Below are 9,706 nucleotides of genomic sequence, written 5' to 3'. Positions count from 1 at the left end.
CACGTGAAGATCAAATTTCCAATAACAGTGTTAAGGTGGCCAGGTTTTGGACACAGAGGCAGAGGCTGAGACAGGAGTTAAAGTCAGAGGTTTATTGGAAATGTCCAATAACGTAAGCAGGCAGGTAAGCAGGCAGGCAGGCAGAACTCTGGAGCTGGAGTCTGGGCAATAATCCAGCTGCTGGTCCTGAGCAAGAAGACAGGCACGGTTAGGACAGGAGATCAACAGGATGTTTTCAGAACCTAAATAGTTACGTCTAAGCGGCAGCTAGAACTGAGTCTATAGTCTGGCGCAGACTGAGAGCAGGAGTGGAGCTTTTGAAGGCAGCTGGTCAATCAAACCAGCACACCAGGTTCACATCAGCAATTAGCCACGCCACCTACACACCTAGAGAGAGGGAGAAAGAGAGAGCCTAGTAGACAGGTGAGGAGGAGGGCATGACAAACAGTTAGCCTAAACACCTTAAAAAGCCACATTATAAATCTTTATACTGTAATTTTATTCATGTTACCAAAATGATCAATCCATCTCCAGACTTCATCAGATTCAAGCTGGCCAAGCCAGGAGCCCAGTTGTGTGTGTGGTTGAATGCTGTTTCAGTGATGTCAGTATAAACGTTACTGGTCAGAATGAAAGGGACACACAGCCACTGTGGAAAGAGGAAATTACTCACGGAGGGTCTAAATAAAAGAAGAATACATAATCTTGAACGTTCATGGAGTATAAAACGTACCAAGCTCAGAAACACCAGTGAGATCTGGATGACGTCAGTGCAAGCCACTGAGTAGAGACCGCCAAGAACAGTGTAGATGATCACCACCACAGCAGAGATCCAGACGCAAACACTGAAGGGCAGATCTATAACTACACTCATGGTGGCTCCTGTACAAACACAGACAGCACACACAATGGAGGAAAAACGATGTGGGGGTCAGAGAGTGAGCGTTACTTTGAATGTACTTGTACATGTGTAACCAAGGAAATCAGTAACATGGAGGAATCCAGACAACTTCCGTTATGAGAGGAATGATGGCAAGAACCGCAGTCAGTTTGTTTCCATACTTCCTCTGAAAGGGATCCATCATACTGATGTAATGGTTCTCCCTCATTGGCTTTGCAAAGAACAGTCCACCTTTGAAAGGGATGAAAAAGAAGGGAACACTTTTTATTATTTGGCTCTGTGGCCACGCCCAGTCTCCATAGTGTTGGTACAGATACAGGGTGTGTCTCAAAGTGCTAACAGAAGGTTGTTTTAAGGTAAAGTCAAAGGGACTCACCGATGATGAAGGAAATGGAAATTTGCAGAGGAACAAGGGCCCATATTAGACCTCTGGTGGGGTCATAGACAGACTCTGCAATACCAATGATGAAGGCACCTCCAACCCAAGTAGCTGCAGTAGAAAAAATACACACACACAGATGTATAATCAGAATCAGCTTCATTGGCCATGTATGCATAGGCATATAAGGAATTTGACTAAGTCTTTTCAGAAATAGAACAGGAAACAGGACAACAAGGTAGAACAGAGGTAAGCATAACATTTAACTATGGACAATATATATATATATATATATATATATATATATATATATGAACATAAAACACAACATCAATGACAATGAAATAGAGGTAATAGGGCAACGTGGAGGTAATAGTGCAGTATGACATTCATTGTTCATCAGAATAAAAGCCAGTGGAAAGAAGCTGTTGTGGGCGTCTGGTGGTTTTGGCGTACAGCGCTCTGCAGCGCAGACAAGAGGTGAGGAGTTGGAACTGGTTTTGTCCAGTGTGTGGTGTGTCTGTAGTAATTCCTGCCCGTTTCCTCACTCTGGAGATGTACAAGGCCTGGATGGAGAGCAGGCTGGCACCAATGATCTTCTCTGCAGACCTGACAGTCCGTTGTAGTCTGTTCCTTTTACTGTTTGGTGGTCGATCCAAACGAGGCAGTGATGAATGTGCAGAGAACAGACTGGATGTTAGAGGAGTGAATCAGCAGCTCATGAGGCACGTTGAACTCCCTTAGCTGGCGCAGACAGAACATCCTCTGCTGGTGCCATTTTCAAGATGGTGTAGATGTTGGAGGCCCACTTTAAGTCCTGAGAGATTGTGGATCCCGAAAACCAGAAGGTCTCCAGACCAGCAACAGTGCTGTTCTTGCGTATGTCCCACGGGAGTCGAGGTGTTGCAGCACGGAGTGCATGTTTGGGAGAGATGCGAGGGAAGTTGGCAATGTTTGGGAGGGGTGCAAGGGCCGTTGACAATGTTTGGGAGAGGTTCCAGGGCCGTTGACAATGAGAGGTGTCACTGCAGTTGGCGGTTTTCAGCCCTTATTTTTTGGTAATTTTACAATATGTCAAATGTCCTTGAGAGTATGACGGTTGGTAGTTGTAATTGTTTGCTAAAAATGCAGAATTGTAATATCATTATTAGTTTGAAAACAACCACGCTATTATGCAAATGCAGATTGTAAATATGGATACGATGCATTGTAATGTTTAGATTGATAACCCATAATAACCCAATAATCAATAATTTACAGTATATTCATTTAAATGGTTCTGATTAAAGAAATGTCCAACCAGTATTTCAGGAAATAAACATTGTTATTTGACTCGAACATACGTAATCTCTGTAGTGTCACGGGCTGTCGCTAGGACAGGCTAGCCTGGGGCGGTGCAAAGAGAGAGATGAACACAGGCACGTCCAAGGGTATTTAACAAAAAGTCCAGGTTTATTTCCCATCCCACCAGCAAGGTAACATCCAAAAACAACAAAGTATCAAAAAAAAGGTCCAGTTAGGTAACACAAAACATCCCGGAGGAGAAAGTGGTTAATTAACCAAACAAAAACTCAATCCTGGTGAATCCAGGCTACGAGGTCCTCTCCCTTGTCCTCTTCCAGGTGCTCGTGGGTTCACCTTCCACTCTCCTTTCTCCTTCCCAGGTGCTCTCCCTTAAGTCTCCCAGCCCTGCCTCAATCAGGTGCCTTAAGCAGCTGCAGCTGGGTGAGCGGTGAGGCAGGCTGGGAGATGTAGTTTTTGCACTGGTGGCCACTCTGTAGCGTCCCTCCACTACCTGTCCCCTTGTGATGCCACATCTCAAATGTTGTATCTGACCAATTTACTGAAACCTGAAAATAGAAAAAAAGACTAGAGATCATACAAATGTATTAAAACAAATAAATAAGTAAAACCACTAATGAGATGATCAATAAGTGTATTTGAAATGATCAAACCAAAACTCACCAGTCATCGTGAAGACTCCCACTACCAAGCTGACACTCCGGTTTGCCAAAAAAGAAACCTCGAGCCATCCACCTTGTGTGTTTTTCTCCATCTTCTTAGACTTTAAAGAGGCCCAGATGCTGATTCCCAACACAAGCAGGTAGAATGCTATCAGCATTATCAGACCTGGTATATTGAGAGCCATTGTGGATTAAACCTACAGCGAAGACAGTCGGTCTACTTCTCATGCAAGGTGCTTAATTGCAGATTCCCTGTGAGCATGAAAGTCATTAAATTATATTTAATTAGTCAAACTGGCTTAAAACAACCACAGCTCCTTGAAAGGTATCGTTTATGCCTACAGCGGTCTGAATAATAATACTAATATTATTCGCATCCAGCACAACTCCAAAGTGTGTCCGCTGTTCCTGGGACACGATTCTTTATAGCCTATTTTCACCGTGGGCCTCTTCAGCATCATGGTTTCCCTCAATGGGCCGGTTGTAACACTGTATACATGTAACTACTCCCTAAAATGTTGTCAATTAACTTGTAGCAGAAAGGGAGACTCTTTTGACAGCAAAAGAGCGTGGAGCCAAGTAGGGGTCAAATGAGAACACCTGTGAGCTGGGGGAAGGGGGGAAAAACACACACACACACACATAGACACTGAACTGGACTTTCCTGAACTATCCAAAGACACTCCCTGATGGAATTCAACTCTGAGTCGGATTCAACAGACATACAATACCTCCCTTCCCAACGCATTCACTGATCGCTGGTGGTGTCCTGATGTTCCTGAACGCATGGCTCTCTCTCTTCCGGTAAGCGTATTGCATCACTTCCGGTTGCCAGCTTAGCAGCTCGCGATGTCTTCCTCTCCCCGTCCCGCTCCCTCTTGCTCAGAGTGTCTCATGTATAGCTATTCCTCTGCCTCCCTTAATGATAACGGTACATGCAACAAGTGTAGTTAATTTGCTAGGTTGGAGGCAGTTCTAAGTGGGTTAGATGCACGGCTCTGCACCATCGAAGCTCAGACAGTTACGCTAGTTAGCCCGCCTCCCCCCATAGCCGGTGAGGAGCCTTTAGCGTTAGCCTCTGTTAGCTGTCCCCCGGCAGCCCCCGAGCAGCCGGATGGCTGGGTGACTTTTCGAAGGGGTTTTAAGTCTAAACAGAAGCTCACTGAGCACTACCAACCTCTTCACGTTTCGAACCAGTTTTCCCCACTCAGCGACGCACCCGCTGAGAAACCCACTCTGGTTATAGGTAGCTCCATAGTCAGAAACGTGAAGATTGGGAAGCCAGGGACCAAAGTCATATGCATCCCGGGGGCCAGAGCGGGCGACATTGAATCTTGTTTAAAACAGCTGGCTAAAGATGAGCGTAGTTACAGTAAGATTATAATACACGCCGGTGGCAATGACTCCCGACTGCGGCGGTCGGAGGTCACTAAAATTAATGTGGAATCGGTGTGTGCTTATGCCAAGACCATGTCAGACACCGTAGTTTTCTCTCACCCTCTCCCCAATCTGATCAATGATGACATGTATTATTATGTCGTCATTCAACCGCTGGTTGTCCAGGTGGTGCCCAGCAAACAATGTGGGCTACATAGATAACTGGCAGACTTTCTGGGGAAAGCCTGATCTGATGAGTCGAGACGGCATTCATCCCACTTGGGATGGAGCGCGTCTCATTTCTGCGAAGTTGGCCAAGTTGATTAACGGACTTAATCCATGACCCAGAGTTCAGATCAGGAAGCAGAAGCAGAGTTGTAGTCTTCCACCCTTCTCTGCACTTCCATTCGAGCAGTTACCCACCCTTAACCTTAACTCTATAGAGACTGTGTCTGTCCCACGGCCACTTAAATTAATTAAATCAAAAGTAACCAGAAGAGGAGTCATACTACATAACCTCATACAGGTTAACATCACTACTGCAACAGTGCAACAAAACAGGATAATTGAATGTCGACTCCTAAATATTAGATCTCTGTCATCTAAAGCTGTATTAGCAAATGATTTAATATCTGACAACCACATTGATTTATTGTGTCTTACTGAAACCTGGCTGAGCAATGAAGAATATGTCAGCCTAAATGAATCAACTCCTCCAAGTCATATTAATACTCACATTCCTCGAGGCACCGGCCGAGGAGGTGGAGTAGCAGCCATCTTTGACTCAAGCCTATTAATGAATCCATCCATCCATCCATTTTCAATACCGCTTATCCTCATTAGGGTCGCGGGGGCGGTGGAGCCTATCCCAGCTGACATAGGGCGAAGGCAGGGGACACCCTGGACAGGCCACCAGGTCCATATTCAGAATTTATATCTGAATTTTCAGAGTTTTTATCAAGTTTAGTCCTTAAAACTGATAAGGTTATTATTGTAGGAGATTTTAATATTAATGTGGATATTGATAATGATTGCCTTAGTGCTGCATTTATCTCATTTTTGGACTCGATTGGCTTCTGTCAGAGAGTACAGAAACCCACTCACTGCTTTGGCCACACCCTCGACCTTGTTCTTGCATATGGCATTGACATTGAGCATTTGGAGGTCTTCCCACAGAACCCTCTTCTGTCAGACCATTACCTCATAACTTTTGAGTTTATACTCCCGGAGTGTACACCGTTAGTCAAAAGTTTCTACACCAGATGTCTAACTGACAGTGCTGTAGCTAAATTTAAAGAAGCGATTCCTTCTGCATTTGATTCAATACCACGTCTCAATGTGACGGAGGACTCCTGTGCTAACTTTAGTCCGTCCTAGATTGATCATCTTGTCGATAGTGCTACATGCTCACTGAGAATGACACTAGACTCGATAGCCCCAATGAAGAAAAAGACAGTGAGGCAAAGGAGGTTTGCTCCTCAGATCCGCGACCTAAAGCAAACTTCACGAAAGCTCGAAAGCATATGGCGTTCCACCAATCTGGAAGAATCACGCTTAGTTTGGCGAGACAGCCTTAAAACATATAAAAAGGCTCTCCGTAATGCCAGAGCAGCCTATTACTCATCAGTAATAGAGAACAATAAGAACAACCCCAGGGTTCTCTTTAGCACTGTAGCCAGGCTGACAGAGAGTCACAGCTCTGTGGAGCCGTGTATTCCTATAGACCTCAGTAGTAATGACTTCATGAACTTCTTCAATGAAAAGATTTTAACTATTAGAGGCAAGATTGATGATCTCTTGCCTTCAACTACTGCCGATCTGTCATGAAGAGGAGTTGCCTTGGAAACGGCTGTATGCCCTGGTGTATATTTGGATAGCTTTTCTCCCATTAACCTAGACCAATTGTCCTCAACGGTTTCTACTTCTAAACCGTCTACCTGTCTCTTAGACCCCATCCCAACGAGGCTGCTTAAAGATTTGTTGCCTTTAATTGGCACCTCTCTGTTGGATATTGTTAATGTGTCTTTGCTAACAGGCCATGTACCACATTCCTTCAAAGTAGCTGTAATTAAACCTCTCCTGAAAAAGCCCACTCTTAATCCAGAGGTGTTGGCTAACTACAGACCGATCTCTAACCTTCCCTTCCTCTCTAAGATCCTTGAGAAAGTAGCCCAAATCAGTTGTGTGACTTTCTACATCAGAATAGTTCATTTGAGGAGTTTCAGTCAGGATTTAGAAAACACCACAGCAAAGAGACAGCACTGGTGAAAATTAAAAATGACCTCCTAATTGCATCAGATAAAGGACTCATCTCCGTACTGGTATTATTAGACCTTAGTGCTGCGTTCGACACCATTGATCATGACATCCTATTACAGAGACTGGATCAGTCGATTGGCATTTCAGGTGCCGCACTAAGTTGGTTTAAATCCTATTCATCAGATCGATCTCAATTTGTATTTGTAAATGATGAAGTCTCAATGACCACCAGTTATTCACGGAGTTCCACAAGGTTCTGTGCTTGGACCAATTTTATTTACCTTATATATGCTTCCTTTGGGCAATATTATAAGGAAACTCTGCATACACTTTCATTGCTATGCAGACGATACTCAATTATATCTATCGATCAAACCAGAGGAGACCAACCAGCTCTCTGCTCTAATAAGTCTCTTAAATCCCTCCAGTTGATCCAGAATGCTGCAGCTCGTGTACTCACAAACACTAAGAAAAGAGATCACATTACTCCTGTATTAGCTGCTCTGCACTGGCTCCCTGTAAAATCAAGAATCACATTTAAAATTCTTCTCCTCACCTACAAAGCCTTGATTGGTGATGCACCATCATATCTTAAGGAGCTTGTAGTACCATATTGCCCCACTAGAGAGCTGCGCTCACTAAATGCAGTAGTATGGGAGCAAGAGCCTTTAGTTATCAAGCTCCTCTTTTATGGAACCAGCTTCCACTTTCAGTCCGGGAGGCAGACACAGTCACCTCATTTAAAAGAATAGACTTAAGACTTTCCTGTTTGATAGTGCTTATAGTTAGGGCTGAATCAGGTTTGCCCTGGTCGAGCCCCTTGATATGCTGTTATAGGCTTATAGGCTGCTGGGGGATGTTTTAGGATACACTGAGCACCTATCTCCTCTTCTCTCTCTCCTTATGGATGAATTTACATCTCTCCATTGCACCTTATTAACTCTGCTTCCTCCCCGGAGTCGTTGTGACTTCACGTCTCATAGGGTCCATTGGACCTGGAGGTGTCTGAAGCCTGGTGAGCCGGCCTCCCGCGTTGGCCCTGCTGATGCCCCGCCCCCCCTCCTCTCTACCTCTTTCTGTTTCATGGATTGGAGTTCCATTCATACATTGTAATATTCATGTAATGTGTTTATGTAACTTTGTAAATGCTGTTCATTCTGTACACATGACATCTATTGCATCTGTCCATCCGGGGAGATGGATCCTCCTCTGTTGCTCTCCTGAAGGTTTCTTCCCTTTTTTCCCTGTCAAAGGTTATTTTTGGGGAGTTTTTCCTGATCCGATGTGAGGTCCTGGGACAGGGATGTCGTATGTGTACAGATTGTAAAGCCCTCTGAGGCAAATTTGTGATATTGGGCTATACAAAATAAACTGAATTGAATTGAACATGTTGTTAAATAACTTGTAGCAGAAAGGGAGAATCTTTTGACGGCAAAAGAGCGTGGAGCCAAGGAGGGGTCAAATGAGCACACCTGTGAGCTGGGGGAAGGGGGGAAAAAACACACACACAGACACTGAACTGGATATTCCTGAACTATCCAAAGACACTCCCTCATGGAATTCAACTCTGAGTCGGATTGAACAGACCTACAATCCCTCCCTTCCCAACGCATTCATAACCTCCTGCACATTCACACACCCCTCCGACCCCCACACAATTAATTAGTAGTTCTTTGGAGTCTACATTTTATTTAGTTACCTTAATCACAGACATTTAAGGCCATCTCAGGACTCTATTTTGTTCATGGACAGTGGGCCAAAGACTGTATGGAGTCTATTCCAGAGTTTGTCCTTTTGATTTGTCCAGTTGCATTTAAAACCGAGAAGACAGTAAAAGCAAATGAAGTATTTTGGCTTGTGTATTTTTTCTGAAACGTTTTGTAGCGGAGGGATTAGCAGGCTATCCAGGCTCACCCTCTAACCGGTCCGTAGCATCCACTTTTACATTACATTAACAAGAATCAAGCGAGTACAATTTCTTCAATAACGTTAAACTACAAAGTGCTATCAGTAAGTGCCATTTAAGTGCTACTAAAGTATTAAACTACAAAGTGCTATCAGTAAGATACATTTAAGTGCTACTAAAGTGCTACTACGGCTCTACCTTCCCTATTCAAGGTATAGTCGAAAAAGATGTGTTTTTAGTTTGCGACGGAAGATGTAGAGACTTTCTGCTGTCCTGATGTCAATAGGGAGCTCGTTCCACCAATGAGGAGCCAGCACAGCAAACAGTCGTGACTTGTTGAGTGTTTAGCTCGAAGTGAAGGAGCTACAAGCCGATTGGCAGAAGCCAAAGAAAAGGAAGGAGGCATGGGTTATTTTTGGGGAGTTTTTCCTGATCCGATGTGAGGTCCTGGGACAGGGATGTCGTATGTGTACAGATTGTAAAGCCCTCTGAGGCAAATTTGTAATTTGTGATATTGGGCTATACAAAATAAACTGAATTGAATTGAATTCAATGAGGAAGGAGGCCAGGCCAGGGGCAGGATGCAGGAAACAGTGGCAGAGAGTCAGTGGACAGGGCCCAGGAGCAAAGACCGGGTCCAGACACAGCCCGTTCCAATGGTCCCTGTGTGGCGAGAAAGCACAAAGACTCTGGCGAAGAAGTAGAGTTAGTAATGTGCAATGAAGAGATGTGAGTTTGTCCATAAGGAGAGCGAGAAGAGGAGAGAGGAGCTCAGTGTATCCTAAAGCGTCCCCCAGCAACCTATTGGCCTATAGCAGCATATCTAAGGGCTGAACCAGGGCAAACCTGAGCCCCCGGACTGAAAGTGGAAGCTGGTTTATAAAAGGGGAGCTTGATAACTGAAGGCTCTGGCTCCCATC

At 44.5% G+C, this 9,706-nt stretch overlaps 1 long non-coding RNA gene across 1 annotated transcript; it reads right to left on the bottom strand.

The window, feature by feature from the left end:
- Nucleotides 1-997: 997 nt before the first annotated feature.
- Nucleotides 998-3,304, bottom strand: LOC117743858. The gene is made up of 3 exons (XR_004611132.1): nt 3,246-3,304; nt 1,278-1,391; nt 998-1,132 (listed from the first exon to the last, which is right to left on the bottom strand). It is a non-coding gene; the product is annotated as an uncharacterized LOC117743858 (long non-coding RNA).
- Between the last annotated feature and the right edge of the window lie 6,402 nt (nt 3,305-9,706).

Source organism: Cyclopterus lumpus, chromosome 2 (assembly GCF_009769545.1).
Source record: "Cyclopterus lumpus isolate fCycLum1 chromosome 2, fCycLum1.pri, whole genome shotgun sequence".
Taxonomy (NCBI): Eukaryota; Metazoa; Chordata; class Actinopteri; order Perciformes; family Cyclopteridae; genus Cyclopterus; species Cyclopterus lumpus.
The sequence above is the reverse complement of the archived record's forward strand: the minus strand, read 5'-3'. Positions and strand labels throughout refer to the sequence as shown.